Source organism: Ochlerotatus camptorhynchus, unplaced genomic scaffold, assembly GCF_037179485.1.
Source record: "Ochlerotatus camptorhynchus isolate MF236.1 unplaced genomic scaffold, CSIRO-AGI_Acam_v1.1 ptg000193l, whole genome shotgun sequence".
Taxonomy (NCBI): Eukaryota; Metazoa; Arthropoda; class Insecta; order Diptera; family Culicidae; genus Ochlerotatus; species Ochlerotatus camptorhynchus.
Window position 1 is genome coordinate 3,643,414 of NW_027040683.1, and position 26,470 is coordinate 3,669,883.

At 40.2% G+C, this 26,470-nt stretch overlaps 1 protein-coding gene across 2 annotated transcripts in view; it reads left to right on the forward strand.

Annotated features, from left to right (window-relative positions):
- Positions 1-1,601: 1,601 nt before the first annotated feature.
- Positions 1,602-26,470, forward strand: part of LOC135702474 (unconventional myosin-IXb-like) — a 286,641-nt gene continuing 261,772 nt past the window's right edge. The window contains exon 1 of one of the 2 annotated variants that reach the window (XM_065223513.1): positions 1,602-2,782. The gene's annotated coding sequence lies outside the window, so the exon portion shown is untranslated. The remainder of the gene's footprint in view (positions 2,783-26,470) is intronic. The other variant, XM_065223514.1, reaches the window with a different exon arrangement.

The following is a 26,470-nucleotide window of genomic DNA, read 5'->3' on the forward strand; positions in this document are numbered from 1 at the left end:
CAAAATCTACATATCAGGCCCCGCAAGCGAAATTAACAGGCTCGTCGAAGCAGTCAACCAGGATCTCCTCGCTATCGAACGTTGGGCCACTGAGAATCGACTGTTTCCCAACCCTAAGAAGACGCAAGCTATAGTCTTTTGTAGAGATGGGGCCATAATCCCTCAAAATGACATCCGCTTCTGTGATGAAACCATTACTTTGTTGAACAAAGTTACCAACCTTGGTCTCATTATGGACTCTAACCTAAAATGGACCGACCAGATAAACGAAGTCACCAAAAAGATCTACAATACTCTTCGTACGTTCAGGCGCTTCCGTGGAGTGCTTTCCAGACAGATTCGTATGAAGCTCGTCCAAGCTGTTGTGATGCCGTTCTTCGCATACTGCGACGTCGTGTACTACCCAGGACTGTCCACCGCGCTCAAGGCTCAGTTGCATCGATGCTTCAAGTCGTCGGTGAGGTTCGTGTATGGTATCCGAGGGCGAGACACGACCAGAGAAGTGCGACACACCATACTCGGATGCGATCTGCCGGAAAACTACCACCGTCGTATCTGCTGCTTCATGTACGGGGCCTACCATGGAAGCCTCCCAGAGTACATCACGCAGTATACACCTAAAGGTCGGAACGAGCGAGCTAGATCCTTTGTCCTACTGCATCACACCACAAGTTCCCGAAAAAGTGTTCTAATATTCGGAGCGTCCACCTGGAACGCACTACCACTGTTGCTACCACTAGCTACAACTTGCCTACGAGGCAGCAACGGACTCTCACGTCGCTTAAAGCGGCGCTCCACAGAGCTGATTAATTCTCTAGGCTAATACCAATAGTAGCTGTCGATTTAAGAAATGTCAAATGTTTAGACTTAGACTTTAATTTCAGTCTTAACTCCCCACTAAACTGATTCAAAATGGTTACTTCCTTGACCTGATTTATGGTTCTGTAACTGACAGGTTTTCGTTATGCTATCAATAAATTACAAATTACCAAGGTATATGAACCATGCATTGAGAGTAGCGAGCTTTCCCCGTAGTTGGCCGATACCTGATATGCACATGCAGCTAGCAGATGTTCGGGGAAAGGTAGAGCCAAAAATGTTGGTGCAAGCAGTATGTTAAATCTTGAAAATGCTTGCCAGAGAGTCAGATAGGCCAAAGTTATAATAAAAAGTTTTTCCTCGGGATCACAAACGATCTTCGGCTGTCGTCGCGTACGCGGCCAAGCCATCAGGAAAGTGCCGAGCCGACTTGTTACTCCCTCACCGCACACACTAGTAGGCAGTATGCATATTTTACCCGTCCCATTGCACCAACACAGTCGAACAGCATAAATCTGCTCCATGGAAAACAGAGCTATGTTCCATCTCGCAAGAAGTATTGGTGAGGATGATCGAGGCTGAGATGTGGCAAAAACCTGCACAGAGAAGTGAGAATAATCAATGGATTTTCTTTCGGACGACATGAGTGAGCCGTTTTGCTCGCATTGTATTTACCTTACTACCAGTACGGGAGGCGAGATATTTACGGAGACGATGAGATTCCTCCGATGATGGTCTTGGTCTTGGTCTCGCGACGTCGCCGTCCGTCGTCGTGTCATTCGTCGTCGTCGTCAGCCAAAGCCAACACACAGCCCGCTGCAAACGGAGAAGCAGTTTTTAGTGTAGTTGCGTCAAAAAAATCCACCATACCAAAGTGAGAAAAGAAAAGGACTTCCTGAAGAACATTTTATGCGAATTGTTATTTTGGATTAGACTGCGGTGGCCCGCCAGGGTAGGTCAAGTGAGTGAAGTGTTGATAGAAGTTTACAAGTGGAAAATCGGGACACGGAATTGTGCTTGAAAAAATCGGAACTCCATCACGGATCGGAGCTGGATTTCTGCGAAATTTTCTGTGAGCCACACTCTCGGGAGTGATCACACAATCCAATCTCCATCATCATCGTCGTCGTCGTTGTTGAGTTGAATATTAAATCGAGCGAGCCTCGGCTGGCAGTGGAATTGATTCCCTCGGAAAAGAGGCAGTAACAGAGTGTCGTTCCGTTCGGTCGTCGTCGCCGTGCCGGAGGTTAGTTTTTTTTTTCCCCAGCAGTAGTGCAAAGAGTGTTTCTGTGACGGAATTTTGTGCTTACTTCCGGTGAAGGAATCCGACATTGTGCAGTGCTGTGGACCCGTGCGATTTTACGTGGGCTAACAGCACCGAAGGCGGTCGTGATTTTCGCCGTCGACATTTTGACATCCACACATTCTCGTTTTGTGCGGAGGCCTGGTGCTGCTGCTGGTGGAGTGTGTAAATATGCCTGGATAGAAGAGGAGGAGAAGCAGCAAGAATATACTGTGTAGAAACAACGACAGGCAGCAGCTCCGAGTGAAGATGGCTGGAATTTTTCTGCCATCGTCGCGGAATTGACCGTAAACCGGCGCACAGGGACACGGTCAACGTTGTGCCAAGGTGCATATTGTTTTTTTTCTGTTGGTTTCCGGTTACTTTTTGAATGGCTACTCCACTTTGGATCCAATAATTTCATATAGGAAAAATAGGCTACATGTCAAAATTGCACAAGTAGAGTATAATAAGAAGAAGCAAAAAAAAATGAGAGGAAAGTGAGCAGATAGAGGAAAGTACCTGTGTGTGTGTGTGAAGCTGTGAAAGTGATTCCAGAAATCTGTGTGTTGTACGTCGTCGTCGTAACTTGGAGGAGAGCCAAGCAAGAGCAACAGCAGGCAGCCTTTGGTGGTGGCTCTTTTTATCTATATGACTGCAAACAAGCGAACCTACTTGGCGGTAGGTACCCAAACCCATATTACTGATAGGATCGACCAGAAATACCAGAAAATGATTATTGTTGCCTTGGAGGACTGGCAGACGGGGGACCATCCTGTAGGATGGTCATGAGACTTTGAGATTTCGTTCATGAGGCGAAGATCGCATCTTTTAAAAAGCCTTGTCTTTTAAATGGCAATATGATACACATATATAAGGCCGCATGAATAAATTGAATTTGGGGGCAAGATGGCCCCAAGATGACAATAATTATTTTTATAATCCTACGGAAGCTTCAAGGATTGATCTATAATCCTATGATTGAAGAACAATCATACACACTTGTTTAAGTTCGATTATAATTTTAAAAGAAAATTTCAATTTTTCAGGCACAATTTTCTACTTATGGGGTAAGATGGTCAGCAAAAAAAGAACCAATATAATCGTAGACATAAATAGCCTTTTTGTTGAATATAAGGCTACTACCGTAATGTCGCTATTAGTGAAGTAATTTTTTTTTTCAAGATTCATTAAAATTACGCAATCTTTCAACAAGTTCCATTCATTTGCTTCTATTGTGACATAACCATACGTATTTTTGTGGTGCGACATAGTGGAAACGTGTGAGCGTAGTTGAAGCATATATCCTATGTAATTTAAAAATCAGCTAGGAAACTAATTTCAAAGTGAAGCATTTTAGTCACTTGAAGATGTCACTTGGGCCGAACTAATATATATTAAATATAGGTCAAAGTCAAAAACAACTTGAAACACGTCACAAGTGCAGGTACTTAATAAAGCATGGTAGGTAGATTAGAGATTTCAATTATTTATTAAATTAGACTAGAGATATCATAATCATCAAACGAACTTAAATAAGAAAATTTAGACAGCCTAGTAGCATTAAGTGGATTAACAGAAGAGTTAGAATGCGGAGGGTCCGCTTAGGGAGGCAACTAGCCTTTAAAGCAACTGGCAACTAGTCTTTTCATGTATTGTCTGTTTATTTTGATTATTGCTTTAAAATATCAATTTGGTATGTATGTGAAAGAATGAATCAGTGGGAGATGGATTTTCGGTTTCTTTACATTTAGCATCACTATGTGTCATTTCCTCAAAACCCCCCAATAACCGGCCTCTTCAATCCCTTCCTTTTCCCATGGCGTTCAAGTGGTCCGCATACACTATTCAGCCATTACCCGTCCTTTATCCTCGGCTTTGGATTGACTTGCACTCCCATTGCCCACCAAACGCTGCAAAATGAAAATGAAAACCTTTCCTCACAAATTTCTTTGACATTGATTGACATTGAAGTGATTTTCAGCCGTAGTTAATCATTAGGGGTAGTGGCAGAATTGTAGCCATATCATCATTAAGTTTACCGTACAGTTCACTTAAATTCTTTTCTGAATTCCTTAAAATGTTCCCTGAAATTCTTTGAGGTTTGTTGTGGAAATCCTTGGGATTCTTCTCATAATCCCCATAATAGTCTCTTCAGAACTGCTTAGAGTTTATTGTTGGTTCTACTTTAAATTTTACTGAAATACTTTTAAAAATAACGTCGAACCTCTACTTATGAAAAATTGGAATCCTCGAAACTCATTTGGCAATCTGATTCAAATTTTCTAGATAACTCTTCAAAGTGTCAGAATCCTCAAATTTTGTCCAAGTTTGAGAGTCATGATTTTACTTTTAAATCTGAGGTCTCAAAAATTACGCCACGTTTGTTATTTTGAAAAGTTAAAGAATGTCATAAACTGGCTTAACTTAAAATCTGGAAAATTTTCTCAAATAATCTTCGTAAAATTTCTTAGTCGGTGTACTCAAATGTTCTTCAGGTTAGTTGTGTCATTGTATTATATAATAATTTTTAAGTTAAATCTGTCACTTTATAACATTCAGTTCATTAACCCACTCGGCCCAGTAGCGACCGGCCTTGTGCCCTCTAGGTTTAGATTGATCATGAAACGTGTTCTATCTTTCAGAAGCATTTGAATTTTTCTAGGACCGTGTGTTCAAAAGATCGAAAATTATTCCAGGTCGCACAATTTTCTTAATTTGATTGTCTTACAGATCTTGAATGTTTAAGGCCTTGCATTCAATAAAGAATGGTCCACTATTACCAGAATACATCCCAGAATTTTACTAGCAAAATTTCAAGATCGAGATTTTACGGCCTAGATGCATGCAAAATTGTTTATGTCCTTGATCTTATCATCTCGAAAAATATTCCGCGTTCCAGAAGAATTAGATTTTTCTTATATTGCGATCTAGAAAGGCTGCCTAGGTCCCATAGCTATTAAAATTTTTTAATGTTTGAGTTTTTAAAGATGTTTCTGCATCTGAAATCTTCAAAACTGTTTGTCCTTAAACTGTCAAAATTTGTCTGAATCCGAGACTTTTTCGTTTTTCAACAATTCACGATCTGAATCGAAAAACAACTTACTTGAGAGTTTCAAAAATATTCGACTTAAAATGAATTTTTGGTGAACATTTTTGTCAGTTGCATTTTTTTTTCGAGTACAGTCTTTATTAAAAAGATTGTAATCACAGCAATCGAACTTCAAGCTATTTAAAAAAAATTTAACCAGTAAAAAATTCAATATCCTAAATGAAAAGGAATGTTCAATATCCTGAATTTTCAATGTTTTGTATAATCCTGGACTTCGAAGAAAGACACTGCTCCCAGAGTTTCTAGATTATAAAACGTATTCAACATTCTAAACTAAAACATTTATGGTGTAACTTTTGATATCCTAGGTTTTTTGAAAAATCGAGATCTCGGAATTGAAAAAATATCCGGGCATAGAAAAAATATCCGGGCACAAATTTTCAATATTCATAAACATTGAAAAAAAAAAAAATCGAATCGACCCAGAAAAAACTTAATAAACTGTTTTAGATCTAGAAGTTGAATTCTCGAATAACTTAATCAATTTACTTTAAAATCTTTAGATAATAGATATTGACCATTTTGATCAGACATATTTGAATCAAATGTAAAGACTGTACTCGAAAAAAGTGAGACACATTGATTAGTTTGTAACTTTTAAGCGTGTGGGAAAACATTGGTGAAATTTTGATTGAAACTAGCTAAGAGTGTGATGTTTAAGCTGGCAGAATTTTAAGGGGCTATCGAGATGGCATCGGAGCAAGAGCCACATCCGCCAAAAAATCTTGTGCGCCGTCGTGGAAAATCCGACTGCGTCCATCATTCTATAATTTCCCGGGTGGTTAAGCCTAATAAAATTTGTATGGTTATTTTGCTTAACAACTTGTTCAGGGTATCATCCAAACCATTTGTGAAATAGTTCAATCATTTGGGTTATCGTTCGGGTTTGGTATTTTTTTTATTAGAGTAGTCATTCAAGGAGACCCAGACGACCCAGTGGCGGGTAGGCTGCGGCAGAAAACCGAAGACAGCTGACCCGGTGAAGGTCAGGAAAGTATTGAGTCTGTTCAAGCGTCGATCTGGTTTGTCCAAAAAACGATGAAACGTGCCGGCATCCACGTCTACAAGGTCCGGAAGGCACCGAAGCGAAACGACAAACAAAACCCGAGCCAGGAAGCTGTACCGGAAGTGGAAATATTTGGAATCTTAGAACCAAAAAATAATAGACAACGGATTTGCCAGTATCCAAAGGTTTTTTTTTTTGTGGAACACCTGAAGCCGTTTATTTGAATGTCATTGACTTAGCTCACTCGGTTAAGCCACAGCTATAAAGCAAAGCCATGCTGAAGCTTGCTGGGTTCGATTTCCAGTCCTGTTTATGAATTTTTCGTTGAAGTTGAAAACCGGCGTAAAGTACCAGAGGGAACGTAACACAGCCAAAAACAAGTGGCGATAAATATTTCGCCCAGTAGATATGATTTGATGATGTGTCGTAATTCCTGGATCATCAGAAACCTATTGTAAGGTGTCAATTAGCTCTAATCATGTTTCCGCTGCCATCAAACAAAAGTATCCGAACTAGTTTTACGATGGTCATATTTTTTTTCTTGTTATTATTAATTTATTTGATAAGGCTCAACCGAATTAACTTTACAGAGCCGAGGATTCTTGTTCACTATAAAATACATCTTAAAACTATAGTCAAAAGGTACAACACAATAAACATTTTATCTCCCGCTGTCCAATAGGCCTCCTCCATCAGAACGGGAGCCGCTTCCAGTGGTTTCATTCTATAGCAGATTCGCCAACGAGGGTCAGAGCGCTTCCATTGCAGTAATGGACGCAAAACGTGATCAGTACTCACACATTCATCACGAAACGGTTGCTTTCTAAAGTCGACGACGCATCGACTGAAAGAACTGCTGATGAAGAACAATGAGGAGAACCACACAATGGTTGCTGTCGAGTAAACAGACGATCGCGTGACACACATTGAGAGTGGTCTGCTTCTGTCGACAGCCGAGTGAACACTGACGATGGATAATGTTTTGAATGTCATTGTTCATATCTCATGAAGATGTGATTTGATAGTTCACCTGTCTTAACCATGACATTTCGACCATATGGAACAACAATCCGGAATATCCAGAGCAGCTTCTAAAGTGGCTATGAGAGATAGTTTGACTATGTGGAACCATCATCTAGAATATGGAACTGGTTCTACGGTAACCATATGGTTTCATGGTTGTTGTTTTGAGTGTCATTGGTCATATTTTGCTGAGTAGATTTAATATATCGCTTGATATGGCTATGAGCAGTGGCGTCCCGTAACTTCACTTTTTACCTGTGCATCAACTTTCAAAATCAGATTTAGTGCCATATTCATGCACGAATCGGTTGAAAAATACACTTAAGCTTCTAATTTACTCGATATCTATCCATTGCAAGTAATATTTTGATAATTCAGTGCCAACATTTCAAAGGGGCGTAATTGCTTGTGTAAACAATGACTTTAGCCGTAAATTTTTTCGCAAATTAAATCTTACCTCTCCAAAATTACAATGCTAACTGGTAGAGGAAACATTCCTCTACCTGCTGGTGTCATTATTTTTCATGAGCGAGCTTTTATTCGTGAGAAATCGACGGCTAAAACCGTTGTTTACAAATGCAATTACGCCCTTTTGAAATGTTGGCACTGAATTGTTTATGTTTTCGGAGTTGGTGCACAGGTAGATTGAGGTTAAGGAAACACCACTGGTTATGAGAGGTATCAAATTTGACTATGTGGAACCATAATCTGGAACATCCAGAACCGGTTTTATGGTGGCCATATGTCTCTATGGTTATCACTTTGAAAGCCATTGGTCATATTTCATCGAGTAGATGTGATTTGATATGTCGCATCATATGGTCATCAGAGATGATAAATTTGACCATATAAATCAATAATCCGGAGCTGATGGTAGGAATGTGGTTTTAAGATTGTTCTCTATCATTACCGAGAGTTCCACGAAAAAAAAAATGTTCTCGCAATGATAAGTAAGATATATGATAAAGATTTGAAAAAAAGTTAAGGGTTGTGTTCAAAGCACGACCGCATTGTTGACGGAGATTATTTTGCTATTCCATTTAATAATGTATAAATGACAAAAAAAATGGTTTATAAATTTAATTGAAAATTCGAACCCCTAGATATTTTTTACGGATGTCCCTTGGAACTTTAATTAGAATTCACTTGAAATTATCTTTCCAATCCCCTCAAAATTCAATACTCTCGGAATTTGTTTGAACTTCTCATAAGAACTCTCTTTACATTCTTCTCGAAATTTATTAAGAATATTCATTGAAAATTAACCTGTAATCCTCTTTACAATCGTCATGTAATTTCACACAGAACCACCTAATAATTCTACTTTGAACTTAAACAAATGACTTGGCGTTGTAGTCAAAACTCTATAAAAATCCTTCCAAAACTGCATTGGAATTTGTATCTTACATACCTTATTATCTCTAGAACTTATTCTAAAATTTCCTCTAAATTCCTTTAGAATTTTCATCAAAATTATCGAATAAGTTCTTCAAAGGGATTGTATCCGGAAAATCTAGTAGTTGAGAAGATTATTATTTTCCAAAGAGAGGACGAAGTATATTTTTTCCCGGTTCATCGTCGAAATTCACGGACTTCAAGGTGATTTAGAATTTCCAGCTTTTTCCTGATCTGTGTCCAGTATACATACAATAAGTCTTATCCATCTGAATAACATTACTACACCCAACCGGGGGATGTAAGATTCTCTTACAATTATGTGGGATTCATCATCAGAGGATGTTAGTGGAGACCGCATGAACCGAGGATGCGATATACCTAGCCCCGTGAAAATTGGAGACCGAAAAATGTAGAGTGTATAAGTGAGGTAAATTAGTTATGTCGAAAAAGATTGGAAACAGATTGCCGACTGGACTCGAACCACGAACGTTGCGATTATCAGACCTGTGCTTTTCCCACTGCTCTCTCCATGCTTCTGAATATCGCCTAAAAGCAAACATGAAGCGCTCATTTTCTCGCATACTCGACTTCGTATGCTTTTTCTGTTGGAGAGATTCGAGGCAAGTGTGTGCGTCGTTCTACAATGGTCTACAATGTGCGTCGTTCTACAAGCTTACTTGTATAGTCGAGAGCGTAGATAGAACACGAAATAAAAAAGACAAAAAACCATTACATCGCCTGCATGGTCAATTTCTAACATTTGTTGCGATGTTCATGAACAGAGGATGATAGGAAACGGAACTAACATTCATTGTAATAGTTTTTTGGTTTGCGTGTAGGGATAGCAATCTCCAATCTAGTCGAAACACAGAAAACGAAACTAACTCAGAGAGTGAGTAACTTTTGCTCATTCGTTGGTCACTCAGCGCATGAGTAGCCTACGTAAAAGTGACTCACTCTCTGAATAAGATCCGTTTTCAGTGAATGTAGACTGCTTAAGCAAGCCTTTTGAATCAAATGTTACTAGCGCTGCATGGTGAGTGCATTCCGAACTTCATGATTGGCCTATGCGATAGGTATTGTCCATCCGAATAACTTCACTGAATACAGGAACCTGCTTTCTGGCCGAGCTGTCAAGCCTAACACATGAAATTTGATGCAAATTGCACACTGAGCTTGACTATCCAATATCCAATTTCTAGTCGAGGTGGCAAGCTAAATATATTGAAAACGAATATTACTCAGAGAATGAGTCTCTTTTACTTATTCGTATGGGGATTTTTTTAAATCGTACGTTACTCATGCCTCACAACTGCCCCTCCTGATGTAGGTGAATGAATAGAAAAAAAAATGCTACGATGTCCACGCTGCAGCGAACAAGTTCGAGGTCGACCCGTCCAACGTGCAACGCTGAATGATTAGGACGGCTTCGGCTTGTGTTGTTAGGGACCAACTTTCTGATGGCTGTGTTAGGGGTGAGCACCGTGCGGTCGAAGAAAATGTATGAGAAATTTTAATGTTTCCATATTTCTTAATTTTTAGCTATTTAAATATTTAACATTTATAATGTGTGACATACCACACAAATCTTATAGAACTGCCAAATCGATCAACATACAAATCATCAAAATCCATTGATTGTTCGCCAAGCTATTAGCATTTAAAGTCTGACCAATTTTCGTTGCATTTCCCTTGATTGGCACCCTTCCCGAAAGACGATACCGAAATGATCCATCGTAAAAGTGCACTTTTATAAGCGTTTCCGCACTTCTGATCGCACTTATAATGTGCGCAATGTGCAATATTGAAGGTGAATTAACATGAGCGATATTTGCGTTGGTATGAGAGAGAGAGACAAAAGTGCTAGAAAATCCGCGAGAAATCGACGTTTAAAGTCATTGCCTTCATTTCACTCATTAGCCCTTTTTACAAGTTCTTCGAGATTTCTACTCAGTTACTGTTACCAGTTTCTTATTTTGAATTATTATGAAGCTATATCAATATGAATATGGTTCACATAGTTTAAAATCCGTCTATTAAATTCAAATTTCCTTTTCCACGATCACAGAGCTTACACGGTGCGGTGCCACAATCTGTGTCTGGGTAGCGACAATTTTGCCCTGCTGCAAGCCTCGCTTATATGGTATAGTGGTGGCGCTTATTGCTGCTGCCAGTGGTCAGTTCGGTGGATGGATGACTACACTGGAACGTCTTCCTTCTCGGTCCGAACCTTGTCCACATGGCAAAATGTTTGTTGAATTGGTTGGGTATGGCGCATTGAATGGACGGTGGCACCTCTCTATTGCCCAATGTGTGAAAGAAAGCAGTATGAAAATAATACTCCCAACAATAAGAAACTGGAAAAGTGGGAATATGCAAACGTAACCATCATCAGAGCAGAGCTTGCGTCGCAGGGTAGGTAGGTAGTGTGTGCTATGGATGGACACCAGACGTGTGCAGTGTTTTTTAATCGCGCACTTGTAGGTGCAATGAATGCATATATATGCATGCATACGGTCAAGCCAGTTAGTTGCGATATGTCAATAATAACAATAACAACAACAACAACACTAATAACAATAATAGCATTGATGACAGTGTCTTGCTTCAGCTCTCGCTCTTTTTCTGTATAGGAATAGGAGTTGTTGCTGCCGCTAGGTGTTGGTTCTTTCACGCTTTTTGTCGCTCTAGTGTGAGTGTGTTTTGCATGTCCAACATGCCACACGGACGGCGACGATGACGACCCATTGCCATTCTGATCCAAGTGCTCCACGACCATCAGGTCCAGCCAGGCGGGTCGGGTTTAACTGGACAATGCAAATGAGTGGTGGAACCCAAACTCACCCGGTGTGGAACTTTTTTTCATTGCGTTTCCGATTAACTTTTGTATCCACAGTATCTTGTTTCAAGAAGGTAATAAAGCCTACAGTCTCATTTGCTGTGTAGGAAATGTATGTGGAGGTATTTTACCCGAGCCAAGATCAACATGACACACACGCATATTATCAATGGGTCTTTTTGTCTTCCATCAGAAGAGCCCACAATTATTGACGATGATGATGATGATGATGATGGTTACACGCATACATCCGCAGTAATCTGGTTGTGTATGGTGAAAAGATTGTGAGCAGAGAGAGAGAGAGAGAGAGAGCAACCTGATGCGGAGGTTGTTTTCTCCCCTGGTCCGTCGTCTTTGGAAATGAATGGAATGGATATTGGTAGGACCGCCGCGATTTGACACTTCATTAGTTTTGCGTCGATTCAGGCAAAAGTGCTTCAATGTTACTTGAAATGTCTCTTTAAACGCATTACTTTATCAATAATGTTTATTGGAAGGATGTCTGTTTTCAAAACTAATAATATAATTTCATTGGAAAAAGGAAAAACTATCAATTTGTAATTTCGGATGAAAGAAAATTAAAATTTAAGCAATTACAGTAGCATTTTGGGCATGTTCCGTTTTTAGCAACACAATTAAAAATCTGGAAAATTTATGCGTAAGCCCAGTAGTATTATATATCAGCCATTCCATAGCAAAACGATATAGTGGTTCTAGGGTGACCATTTTCATGTTAGGGTGGTCAAAAAATTCGTTTGTTTTTCAAAAATAGCTTTCAAAGACTACCATAGGTCGTGACCATTTTACAATCTATATCGTTTTGCTATGGAATGACTGAATATAACCCGCCATATGCCTTCAGCTGAGCACTACTGAATTAAATTACCGGTGCATCAACTTAAAAACCGTGATACCTTACAATAATTACATTCAAATCGATTGCAAAAATGACAGAATCTTCTAGTTTTGCTGATATGTATCCATTGCAAGTAATATTTTAAGCTTTGTGACCGTTTGAGAACTGGTGCACAGCTAGATTGAGGTTAGGGCGACGCAAAGAACAGAAGACCTAAATCCGCGAACACAGATAATTCAAGTCGTCAATTATGTCTAGGCCTGGCTTCAAAGTCTCACTCCCTCTAGTGTATGGAAGTAATTAAAGTAACTTATTAATCTATTGAAAACCTGGCTGTTATCAGAATGCTAGAAATCCAATTTCGAGGCAGTTTAAGTCTAATCCGCAATTCCGACCTTCACCAGCAGTTTATGGCTTTCATCGACGAGTATCTCGACCTCGGACACATGCAGCGCAACATGCAACACTATTACCTTTCACATCACGCTGTGATACGCGCGGAAAGCACGACGACGAAGTTTTCGTCGACCCTCGTGACTGCCGAGTCCAACTCATCGTCTGGAAACCGTCAGCGAACCATCCGATGGAGACAAACGAACTCGGGTACTGATCCAACTTGCCGACGATGAAGGTCATCGTTTTCTGCTTGTAGTCAAAGCTCTCAAGAAAGATGTCTACATTGACGATCTCTTCTCCGGCGGAAGCAACGCAGCAGAAGTCATTGAACTCCTAGCACAAGCCGTTTTTCAACTACGCAAGTGGGTTTCAAACGATGAGGCATTACTCGAAGGAATTCTACCGTGCACTCAAGACTTCCGTAGAACTCGATCGAGACCAGGTCATCAAAACTCTCGGGCTACATTGGGAACCAGCCTCAGATTGCCTTCGCTACAAAATCGACCTACCATCCGAATCAGTAGACCAGCCTATTACTAAAAGGATCGCTCTTTCGCTCATTGCCCGTCTCTACGACCCGCTCGGATTAGTGGGACCTGTCGTAACTGCTGCCAAGGTCTTCATGCAAAACTTGTGGATGCTAAAGAACGACTGTGGGTCATCGTGGAGTTGGGACAAGAATTTACCGATAGAATATCAAACCCCGTGAACCAACTACCAGGCGCAGCTACCAAGATTCAACGAACTCCGCATCGACCGCTGTATCCTGCTACCCAAACCAGAAACCAATTCGCCTACGGAGCCTGTGCCTTATATCAGGTCAACCGACGCCTCTGGAATGGTAAAGGTTGCTCTTCTCACTGCCAAATCGGGCGTGGAACCTTCTCAAAAGGCAATCAATTCCATGACTCTAGCTCTGTGGAGCACTTCTAGCAGCGCAACTCTACGAGAAGGGGAAAACATCACTTCAGCTCAACGCGAAATGCTATTTATGGCTCGACAGCACGGTTGTACTATGCTGGCTCAACGCATCTCCATCTGCTTGGAACACTTTCGTGGCCAACTGATCCTCCAATATCCAACTTTCCACTCAACACTGCTCGTGGAATCATATTGCTGGGCTAGAGAACCCCGCGGACTGCATTTCTCGCGGAATAGCTGTCAATGCTGTCATCGACTTCGCAAGGACCTTAATGGCTTCGACAACCCCAAGATTGCTGGCCAATAGCCAACACACGATCAACCTTCTGTGGCGTTGGAAGAAGCACGTCGAATCTGCTCGTCGAAAAATTCTTCGACTACTAACGTTTTTTGCGCGTGGTAGCATATTGCCTTCGTTTTCTCCAAAGCTGTCGAAAACAATCCAGTCGCTCTGATGAGACAACGAAACCCTACCCCCAAGCTCCTCTCCTTTTCCTATCCTTCGACAATGTACCTCACTAACCTCGAGTAAGCCGCGAGTATTCGGCCCAACTCCTACTAGACATAGAATTAAATCAATTTTGTTACAAACAAAGAACAATGAATTATCGGCTCCGTAAAGCTAACGTGATTGAACCTTAAAAATAAACGAACTAGATAAAAAAACAATCCAGCGATCGAGCGAAATCTACCCTGCTTAAAAGAGAGGAGTTGCTATGTAGACTCGTAAAGTTTACTCATCTGATTAGTCCAACAACAAGCCTTCAGCAAAGAGTGGAAACAGCTTCAACAGTCAGGACTAATATCAACGAAGTCTCGCCTCAAGTGGTTCCATCCATTCATCTCGTCCGAACAGCTGATTTGGATCGGTGGCAGATTGGGAAATGCATCGCAACCGTATGACAGCAAGCATCAAAATCCTTCTGCCATCATCGCATACACTCTGGTTGCTTTTGGTCCGCGGCTATCACGAACGACATCTCCACAATTGCTCCTCAATGTTCTTCGACAGCGGTACTGAATCATAGGGGCCAGAAACTATAGGGGCCAAGCGTGTGGTCCACAGCTGCGTCACTTGCTTCCGAGCACGCCCTCAACTGTCGGAGCAGATTATGGCCGAGTTTCCTGCGTCAAGAACTACTGCGAGTCGAACCTTCACCTTCAAGAGAGTCGATTATTGGGGACCGATCCAGCTCAAGCCTATACATCGCCGTACTGCACATGGGAAATCCTACTGCTGTTTTCGTTTGCTTCTCCACGAAAGCGGTACACTTGGAGCTGGTAGCACACTGAAATTCATTCAAGCGCTTCGTTGGTTCGTATCTCGCTGTGGACTTTGTTCGGATCTGCACAGCGTTAACGGTCGAAACTTTGTCGGAGCGATCAATGAACTCCAAGATATCGTAAGCAGCAAGGATCATCGCAACGCTATCACTCAGGAGTGCAATCAGCAAGGGCTGGCATTTCAATCCCCCGAGGGCATCTCACTTCGGTGGCTTATGGGAAGCCTCAATACATTCAGCGCAAAAGCACTTCATTCGTGTCTTTGGGAAGCATACTCTTGCGTTCGACGACATGGAAACATTGCAATGCTAGATCGAATGCTGCCTGAACTCGCGATCAATTATTGCACTGAGCGATCATACCACTGACCACAGGAATTGTGGAAGAGGCGGCACCTGGAGTACCTTTCCACATATTGCAACCACGTAGCAAATGCGGCAATCAACCTGTTCAGTTGCAGCAAGACCAGCTCGTCATTCTTCGCAACGAGAACACCGCTCCGATGCACTGGCCGACGGCAATAATTCATCAGACTCATTCCGGTCCCGATGGCGCTATCCGGGTAGTCACCGTTCAAACATCAACTGGTCGTTACATCCGTCTGGTATCAAAAATCTATCTCTTGCCAGCAGTGTTGTGGTTGTGGGGAGTCGCGGGTAGTCGACGACTACTTAGTACCAGTCCAAAAGAAAATTGATTATTTTCCTCAGGAAAAGCGCAAAGGAATATGGATTACGAGAAGCGAAGTCAAAGTTTACTTGGAAAATTGCAATCAAATTTTACTTGCGCAATCGAATTTGGAACGAGAAGCGAAGTCAAATTTTGGAATACGAGAAGTGAAGTCAAATTTTACTTGGAAAATTGCAATCGAATTTGGAATACGAGAAGAGAACACAAATTTTACTTGGAAAAGCGCCAACGAATTTAGATCACGAGAAGCAAAGTCAAATTTTACTTGGAAAATTGCAAATGAATTTGGATTAGGAGAAGCGAAGTCAAATTTTACTTGGAAAAGCGCAATCGAATTTGGTTTATGAGAAGAGAACTCCACTTTTACTTGGAAAAGCGCCAACGAATTTGGATATTTTACTTGGAAAGGCGCAATCGAATTTGGCTTACGAGAAGTGAAGTCAAATTTTACTTGGAAAATTGCAATCGAATTTGGATTACGAGAAGAGAACTCAAATTTTTCTTGGAAAAGCACCAACGAATTTGGATATTTTATTTGAAAAGCGCAATCAAATTTGGCTTACGAGAAGCGAAGTCAAATTTTACTATGAAAGCGCAATCGAATTTGGATTACGAGAAAAGAACTCAAATTTTACTTGGAAAAGCGCAATCGAATATGGCTTACGAGAAGCGAAGTCAAATTTTTCTTTGAAAAGCGCAATCGAATTTGGTTTATGAGAAGAGAACTCAACTTTTACTTGGAAAAGCGCCAACGAATTTGGATATTTTACTTGGAAAAGCGCAATCGAATTTGGCTTTCGAGAAGTGAAGTCAAATTTTACTTTGAAAAGCTCAATCGAATTTGGTTTATGAGAAGAGAACTCAACTTTTACTTGGAAAATTGCAATCGAATTTGGATTACGAGAAGAGAACTCAAATTTTTCTTGGAAAAGCGCCGACGAATTTGGATATTTTACTTGAAAAGCGCAATCGAATTTGGCTTACGAGAAGCGAAGTCAAATTTTACTTGGAAAAGCGCAATCGAATTTGGATTACGAGAAAAGAACTCAAATTTTACTTGGAAAAGCGCAATCGAATTTGGCTTACGAGAAGCGAAGTCAAATTTTACTTGGAATAACGCCAACGAATTTGGATATTTTACTTGGAAAAGCGCAATCGAATTTGGATTACGAGAAGTGAAGCCAAATTTTACTTGGAAAATTGAAATCGAATTTGGATTACGAGAAGAGAACTCAAATTTTACTTGGAAAAACGCCTACGAATTTGGATATTTTACTTGGAAAAGCGCAATCGAATTTAGCTAACGAGAAGTGAAGTCAAATTTTACTTGGAAAATTGCAATCGAATTTGGATTACGAGAAGAGAAGTCAAATTTTACTTTGAAAAGCACCAACGAATTTGGATATTTTATTTGAAAAGCGCAATCAAATTGGCTTACGAGAAGCGAAGTCAAATTTGACTTGGAAAAGCGCAATCAAATTTGGCTTACGAGAAGCGAAGTCAAATTTTACTTCGCAACGCGCAATCGAATTTGGATTACGAGAAGTGGAATCAAATTTTAGTTGGAAAAGCGTAATCGAATTTGGATTACGAGAAGCGAAGTCAACTTTTACTTGGAAAAGCGCAATCGAATTTGGATTACGAGAAGTGAAGCCAAATTTTACTTAGAAAATTGAAATCGAATTTGGATTACGAGAAGTGAACTTAAATTTTACTTGGAAAACCGCCAACGACTTTGGATATTTTACTTGGAAAAGCGCAATCGATTTTGGCTTACGAGAAGTGAAGTCAAATTTTACTTGGAAAAGCGCAAACGAATTTGGATTACGAGAAGCGAAGTTAAATTTTACTTGGAAAATTGAAATCGAATTTGGATTACGAGAAAAGAACTCACATTTTACTTGGAGAAGCGCCAACGAATTTGGATATTTTACTTGGAAAAGCGCAATCGAATGTGGCTTAGAAGTGAACTTAAATTTTACTTGGAGAAGCGCAATCGAATTTGGACTACGAGGAGCGAAGTCTAATTTTACTTGGAAAAGCGCAAACGAATTTGGTTTACGAGAAGGGAAATCAAATTGAAAAAATTGAAGTTTGAGAAACACTGATCTATCGTTATCAAAATATGTACTCTCATAAAAGATAGTTTAAAGCCCTTCATCCGTACCGTAACCTTAATGATTAAAACAGGTACTTCGAGCAAGGGATTCGTTGTTTATGGCCAGCCTTGTGCGTACAAAGTATCATAAACATTGTTGCACATCGATCCCAATATTGACGTCCTCCTGTTTGTTCATCCCGTACACAACTCCGGCAAATCACGAGTGCCCATCTTGCTAAGCTTCCGGCTGCCCATCTTGTTCGTGCTGAGTTGATGCGCAAATTTTACGACTACAGTTCACGCAATAGCCGAAGAATTTTATCTACTTTCATCGCAGGCCTAGCGGGCACCCAGCACAGACGCATAACAACCGTACTAATTGACAGCTTGTTTATCTTTTGTATCCGACCCGCAGCCAACTGAGCTAAGCTGCCGTGCGTGTTTTGATGCTCGCTCATCGGAACCGTTGAGAATTTCTGATAGATTTAGGAACTCTTCCCTGCGCGGTGTGTCTGCGGGGGCGATGGATCAATTCTTTTTATAGCACGTCTTCAAAGTGCGCTCGGATGAGGTGAAAAGTGTTTCACATTATTTTCCGCGCGATTCGAAAGCGATAATTTAGACGCCACCCCACCCCGGTCTGGCAACCCTGCCGTTGATTCGAAAACACTAGTGGGGTGATTTAGAAGTACTCGTACCAAGCCTGGTTCCATTGAAGTGGAAGCGCTGCGGCTTACAATTTGTAACAGTTTTAAAAGCGGGTTTATAATTGGTAATTGAATGGAAGTTTATTGCTATTACTAGTCAGTACCCGAGATCTTGCTCTTTCTCGCTCTCTCGCACTACTGGTGGTACTATCTCCACCGTGCATCAACAAACTTTCGGATGATCGGTGAGCGGTCGGTACATATTGGTTGATTATAGAGCGAATTGCGCTGCACAAAATATCGAAGGAAAAAAGACCTACTGAAGGAAATAAAACGTGCTCATATTAGTAGACTGTGGTGAAATGAAGTTTTATACACAGACCTGGTGAGTTTTTTTTTTTGTTATTGCTGCTCGAACTGGGTGACTACACACCACCAGACGGTAGGCACAGATTTTGAACCCGACCTGATTTTCTTTTTTATTTGCTTCTTCATGTATGGTTGATTTCACTGCCGGTGTGATCATTCATTCATCAAGTTGGGTTCGCATTCGGTTGGGATTGAAGATGCAAAAAGTTTAATTTAAACTGAGTGTCCCAACAAACTGGGAATTTGACGTCATTCTTCTTCTTGGCTTTTACTCGAGCTTACACCTACTCTCAATTTAGTGTTCCACAGTTATTACTTGAGAAATTTTCTATGCCAACCAATGCATAAATTTGTATATTGCAGGGAATAACTGGGAATTTAATTGGAAGCTTGCAATATTTTGTTGTAGGGGAAATGGCTCTAATGTTGGCCTATGGATCTAAAATTGGGCCCATCGCTAAAAATCTGCTATTTATCAATTTTATCTAGATGAACGCGTCATTGGGACAGTACTAATGGATATTTTGGTCACTATTGCAAATTTAGTCGAATGAATTGCTGAAATTATGCTGAAATATTGCTGAAATGCTGAATTTATGTATAGGCTCAAATACTTTTCTATAGTACAGCATACCAAAAATTAAGTCTGAGATCTAAAAAAAATAGCAATATCCCAGAGTCTGGCAGTTTGAATATTGATGATAAATTTAGAACCTTTATAACTTTTCATGCCACAAATTTAAGAGAATGTCCCCATTTCTGAGTTATTGAATACTCGTCCATAGAGGAATTTTCTCACATACCCTACTGTTCTGAAATGTGTAGCTCTATGATCATCAGCGTTGCCAAATTGTGTTAAACCTTATCGATATCAAAGGTATTAAAAAATCGGTATTTATTATTTAATTAATTTTACATTTTTGCCGTTATTGAAAGCGAAAATTTTAACGACTTGAGGCGGGACTTGAGGGGAATTGCTTTGTTTAACGGCTTTCTCAGTCTTAAAACAATCTTTAATTTTTTTTAAATTATCGTTGTCCTCAAGTGGTGATCAAAATTGTGACCAAGTAGTTTTTTTTTCAATTAAATATCATTAAATGAAACCAAACTATGGAAAATCAGCCACAACAACGACTAAACTTTTGACAATAACGTCAAACAATATATTCCCTTGAAAAAGGCCACAACCGATGGCCGACATGTCGGGCAGATTACATCGTAGTCGTTGCAGTGTTTAATTCCGGAAGAAAACTCCGGGAAATGTTTGAATTAGCTTCTGAACGAAGCTGAAAAAGTAGAAGGGTCTGTGCCTAAGGGCACGAACGGAAGCTTGACGTAGGACCGCTAGTGGACGGAATAAATATGAAGAGCATTAAGTTCTTTTAATTGATCAAATATCTATTATCTCAACTCTTTCCGTTTTTTAATTGTAGGCGTACCAAATTTGTAGTAATCTTTCTCAAAGAGAAAGTTGATAACGAGAATCAATCAAAATCACTTGCACCTCTGCTTCCAAGTTTGTGTGGTCGTTGGGGGCTTGTGGTTCTGAATATGGACAAACAAGCACAGATAAATTCTATTCCAACTCTTTACTGATGTAAGCTTGATGGCCCTGAAAAGGGCCGTTTTATTGAAGAGGACATCCATGGCCACTTACGCTTGGCGTGTTTAGTGTAGGTGACAGCTTCACGGACCTCATTTTCAAGGAACACCTTCAGACCGGAGATACGCCAGACACCGCCACGGCGAGCCAGACGACGGATGGTGGTTATCTAGAAGAATTTGCGATGACTATTGGCACCTCCTTTGCCACGACCAGTCAATTGTTGCTTGTGGGTTATAGCAGAGTGGACTATCCACCACCTTCCTACTGCTGCTATTGCTGACCACGCCGTCCGAAGCGCAAATGAGCTGATACCAGACAGCAGCGCTGCTTTATATCTTTTCAGGTTAAAGCAGAATGATGTGCAACCAAGTGGTATAAAAGCTACAAAGACTCCTCCCATTATGAGTAGTTTGCTATCAAGTAGCGACACTGGCTATTTTCTTTAAGCGTACACGGCGAATGAGAACGAACCAAATTTGAGTTTAGTTAACTCATAATCGCCAAAAGTGTAGGAACTCAGCGATGAGTAAATTTGTCTCATGGTTTCCTGTGGAAAACCTAAAAAATCTGCCAGAAAACGAGGAAATTGACGAAAATTTTATTCAGTCTCGGAGTAGTACCAATAGACTGAGTGAATCCAATCTTTACTTTTCTCAAATTCGGGAATTTTTCCCTGGTAAATCCTGGAAACACCTGGGAAAACATGAGGCAAATTTACACATCGCTGAGTTCCTGCACTTTATTTCTTATTTCTGAGATAACTAAACTCAAATTTGGGTCGTTCTCATTCGCCGTGATAGATATCGGCGCCGGTGGTTAGCGGAATTAACATCTCTGGGAGCTGCCACCCTGGCGTCGGTAGCATTGGAGCTCAGTACGGAAAACAAATCTCGCGTAACTTTTCAATAGGTCCTATCTACATTGATCAATTCTCTTCATCGACACTCTCTTTCGTAAATAACTCGGCTTCACAAAATTTGAGTTAATGTTTCCTGCCGTCTTCGTCGAATTAGATGCTAGATTGTTGCTTCTTCCATCGAAAATATCCAGCCGTGGCGATTCAAAGTTGATCAAGGTTGATCAAAATAATTTGTACCCCTGCTTCCAGTTTGATTACACGAGCATTTTGTGCGATCGTTGGTTCTGAATATGGACAAACAGGCAGATGAATTCTATTCCTACTCTTTACTGTAATAAGCTTGGTGGCCCTGAAAAGAGCCGTTTTGTTGCCAAAGATGATTTAACCTTCGAAACCAAACAGAGTGTGTCTCTGTCACTTCAAAAACGTAGATGACATCCATGGCCGCTTACGCTTGGCGTGTTTAGTGTAGGTTACAGCATCACGGATCTCATTTTTCAGGAACACCTTCAGCACACCTCGTAAATCAAGCCGGAGATACGTCAGACACCGCCACGGCGAAGCAGACAACGCATGGTGGTTATCTTGAAGAATTTGCGTTTGGTTCTGAATATGGCGATGAGTGTGCAAAATATTACGCAATTCCATCCTCCCTATTCGCACGCACCCGAGGATCGGAGGCGAATGCCACTTCGACTTGTTTCGTCTACTTACTACTCTCTGACGACTGTGCTGGGGAAGCAGCATATGCATGTAATTGGTGGATTTGTTAGTTAATTCAACGCTTTTGGACAATACTGGACATTTACCAGCTTTTCAATAGTTTCTTGTTGAAAATCAACATTCGGAAGCATTGTTAACGATGCGTAGCCATATTTATGATCGATTGGTGATAAAAATTATTGAAATTGAACCATGAGCAGTTGAGTTATTAACGTTCAAAATCTTTCTTAATTTGTTACATGTTCCATTTTCGGTTTTCACAAAGTGTACCCCCATATAGAAATCAAAGACGTAGTCCTACGTCAAAAACATCCAGCTCTCCTGGAAAATTCCGGAAGAAAACTCCGGGAAATGTTTGAATTAGCTTCTGAACGAAGCTGAAAAAATATCCAGCTCTCCTGGATAAAGTTCGAGGAAAGTTCTAAGAAAAGTTGGAAAAACATCCGGAAAACTTCGAAGACACGAACTGAGAAACTTGTAGCGAAAATTTAAATAAACTTTCGGAAAAAAAATCGGATGTCACATCCAAAGGAAGCCAGAAAAGTTTCCAGGGAAAGCCAGAAAAAGCTCGGAAAACCCATCCAATAGAACAAAAAAACCTTTGGCTTATGGTCAAACCTTTAGAAGAAGACGAATGAAATTTCTGGAAGAATTAATTGAACTTCCTGGAGAAGATGAAAGAAACTTCCTGGAGACGCTGCCAGAAACTTCCTTAGGTAGATTGGAAGAAACATCGGACGGAAGTGTCGACGAACAGTCGAAAGAAACAAGGACATAATTCATAAAACATCCCTGAAGACTCCGTAATTTCCCTGAAGTATTCGGAACATTTCTGAAATGCACTTAGGAATATTCCATAATTCCTCCAAATTCCTTAAAAGTTCTTGTAATTTTCCTGAAATTAGGGGCTGTTTTGGAGTTCTTTGGTCATCCTCGAAGCGCTCGGAATTTCCCTGATTATAATGAGAATACCGGAATATCTCTAATCATCTTTGAAGGTCTCTGGACTTTCTTGAAGATTACGAAATCTCTTAAGTGCTCTCACAATTTTCTTGAATTTATTGTAACATCAGCATTAAAGTTCTGTGATCTTCCCGATTTTTTAAAAAAAATTTAAAGTTATCGACATTGCCATTAAAAAAGCATACAACTTTCCATAAAATGTTCTCACAATGTTCTAATGTTCATGTAACTTCCCTTACGTTACGGACATTGCTAAAGTTTTCGGAAATTGCCTCATTGAAGTTAATTGATCTGTCCTGATGTTCTCTGAGCTTCACTAAAGTTCCTGAAATCCATTAAATTTCCCAGAAGTTCTTTGGACTTGTGAAGTTTCCAAAATATTTATGATGTTTCCTTAAGTTCACTGGAGTTTGCTGGACTTTTCTGAAATTTCCGGGTTTACGAATTTTAACAGTAGTTAATGAAACTGTCTTTGATTTATCGAAACTTACACAAAATTCTGGACTTTTCTGAAGTTTCAGAACTTCTTAAATGTTCCTGCAGCTAGTGTGGATCCCCAATAAAAATCTGATAGCATCCTTGAGGTTTCGGGAAAGTTGAAAAAACAGACAGCAGATGATGAAACAATCATTCGAGTGAAGGCTGAAAAAGCTTCCAATGTAAGGTGGAAGAAAATTCCAGGGAAAGTTGGATGAAACTTCAGGAATTTTGAAATGAATAAAAACTTTCGGAAGTTAAATTATATTTAAAAAATATTTCTCGATTTCCTAGGAATTACCGGAAAGAGCCATCGACTATTTTTTTATTGATGCAAACATTAGTCGATAGAGTATCAAGCATAAGGCATCTTTAGAGATGATTGTTTAGAATTTTGAAGGCTCAAAAAATATGAGGTATTCAAAAAGATACAAGTCTCTCACAAAAATTTTCTCCGAAATTCGAGCGCGAGCAATAATAACTTTGATTGTATAAAAACAATTTGTATAAATCGGTACAAAAGCTCAAAAATTGATATTCTGATGAACCTTATCTGTGTATCGGTATCTAGTTCGGAAATCGCTGATGACCATAAACAGTTTTTTAAGACCAGGATCTTGAAATTGGTTCTCAATCGAAATCTGAGAATTTGAAAAAAAATATTTTATTGCTTCTTAGGAACTAATCATTGCAAATTTGTCAAACTCTATAGAATTACTTTTACTTTCAGGATTTTCGTCAATAATCTTGTGATTCTATAAAGTATTCCCTAGAAATTCTCTCAATAACAGCTCCAAATTCAGCGCAGAGAAGTTTAAGAATTTCTTTCAAGAAATTCTCTAAATTCAATCTTTATTTATCTTCGCCTTCTTAAAAATTCTACGAGCATTTGTTTGATTTCTCCCCATAATTCTTTAGAAATCGCTTGGAATATTCCTCGGAATTCTTTTGGTATGCCATTTAGAATTTCCTTGGATTTCACCTTAGAATTCTACTCGAAATACCCTTAACAGGATCTATAGAAATTATCTTGTAGTTCTCTGCTAACACTCCTTGGTATTCCCTTGAAAATTTCTACTCATGATTCCTTTGAGCATGTTTCCTCAAAAATTTTTACACTCCTGGAAACTCTTTGAAATTCCCTCAAAAATCTTATAAATTCTCTTAGGAATTCTATCGAAGCTTGAAACTAGCATGAAATTTTGCAAAGAATAAAGAGTGTATTCGATAAAAATTGAACACCGAAAATCTTCTGTTACTTTTGAACCGTATGAGTAAATTTGAGTAAATCTTATTCATAGTATATTTTTACATCTGTCAAGTTTCATAGTTGATCATACAGTAGATCCAGTCGTCGAAATAAGAATTTGTCCATGAAAAAACTACAAGGGACAGCCCTATGGGGTTTTTTCCTTGATTTGTTTTTCCGTCGATCTTGTTTTCCGTGCTGAGCACCAATACTACCGACGCCAGCGAGGGAGCTCCACACCTGGACCCTACCTATCGACCCATCAACTCATGAACCGGGGACCAACGGCTTTACTTCCCTTCCGAAGGAAAGCGTGATCAGAGATGTTATGCCTCAGAACATCCCGGCGGCGCCGACTGTGATTGAACCCAGGCCTGCTGGGGTTAGAGATAATCACGCTTACCACTACACCACCGGGGCCGTTTGCCCTATGGGGTTGTACGCAATGGTGACGTATGACTACGTGGTCTTATATAATAAATCTTATTTGTTAACAGCAGACACAAGTTTTTTGTGTAGGAATAGGTATAGCTTCTCTCTGTTTACACTCTTTACTATAACGCGCTTGACATAGATGACGAAGAGCTACTGATCCCGATCAATAGCGGTGCGGCTCTTCCTCCTTCTATGGATGCTCATGTCGGCTGCAGCTCGCTGTTTGCAGGCAGCTTTTCGTTGTCTACTGGAGAACAATGGTCAACACCACGCGCCAAAAGCACTGCTGTTGCTGCTGATGCCGACGACCGGACACCACCACATATGGTGATTGGAACTGTATCCGATCAGCGATTGCGGACAGCCTTGATAGCTAGCTGCTTGCGAGGAGCCTTTCGTTGTGTATTGGAGAACACCACCACTCATCTCGTAGTGATTGAATTAAAACCGTTTGGTTAGACCGGATGGAATTCAATTTTGAAATCTGTGTTAGGGAAATCACTTTTCGCAGGCAATAGGTGATAATTTTAACATTCGTGCAATTTTCAGTATGGACATTGTGATGCGTAGAAATATTTCTGATCGATTGTTGATACAATTATTGAAATCGATCCAGGGGCAGCTGAGTTATTAACGTTCAAAATCTTTCATAATGTTGTTACATGTTCCATTTTCGGTTTTCACAAAGTTTACCCCCATATAGAAATCACAGACGTAGTCCTACGTCAAAAATTTGTGCATTTACAATCAAAATCCAAAGGCGTCCCACCGATAGATCGCTAAAAAGCTTGGAATTGCAAATACTATACAATTGTGTCTTGTGTGGTAAGAACTTTCAAGGAGCGTCTGAGTGCCCCAAAGAAGCAAGGGAGTGGTCCAATGTACAGGAAAGTGGTGCAGAACCGACCAAACATGTCAATTCGAGATGTCGCTAAAAAATCCAAGATGTCAGTCGGTTTTGTGCAACCAGATGAAGCGTTCTGGGTTATATGTTTACAAGGTGCAACAATTCCCAAACCGGAATGAAAAGCAAAACATCACTACGAAAACCCGCGCCCGGAAACTTTACACGAAGTTGCTCACCAAATCGTGTTGCATCGTGACTTACGTCCAAATTCCGTCAACTTTCTGGGCAAGAATATTACGTTGCCAAGTCTAAGTTCGATATTCCGGAGGATGCTCGAAAGAAGAAATCATCGAAATTTGCAAAGAAGTTCCTGATCTGGCAGGCGATTTCCGGATGTGGTGACATAAGCTCTTCCTTCATCACTTCCGGAACGATCAACGGTACGATTTACACGGAAAAGTGCCTTAAGAAGCGTCTCTTGCCATTCATAAGGATGAAGGATCAACTCTGTTTTGGCCTGCCACTACGCTCGAAACGTGTTGGAGTGGTACCGAGCCAACGGAGTCAA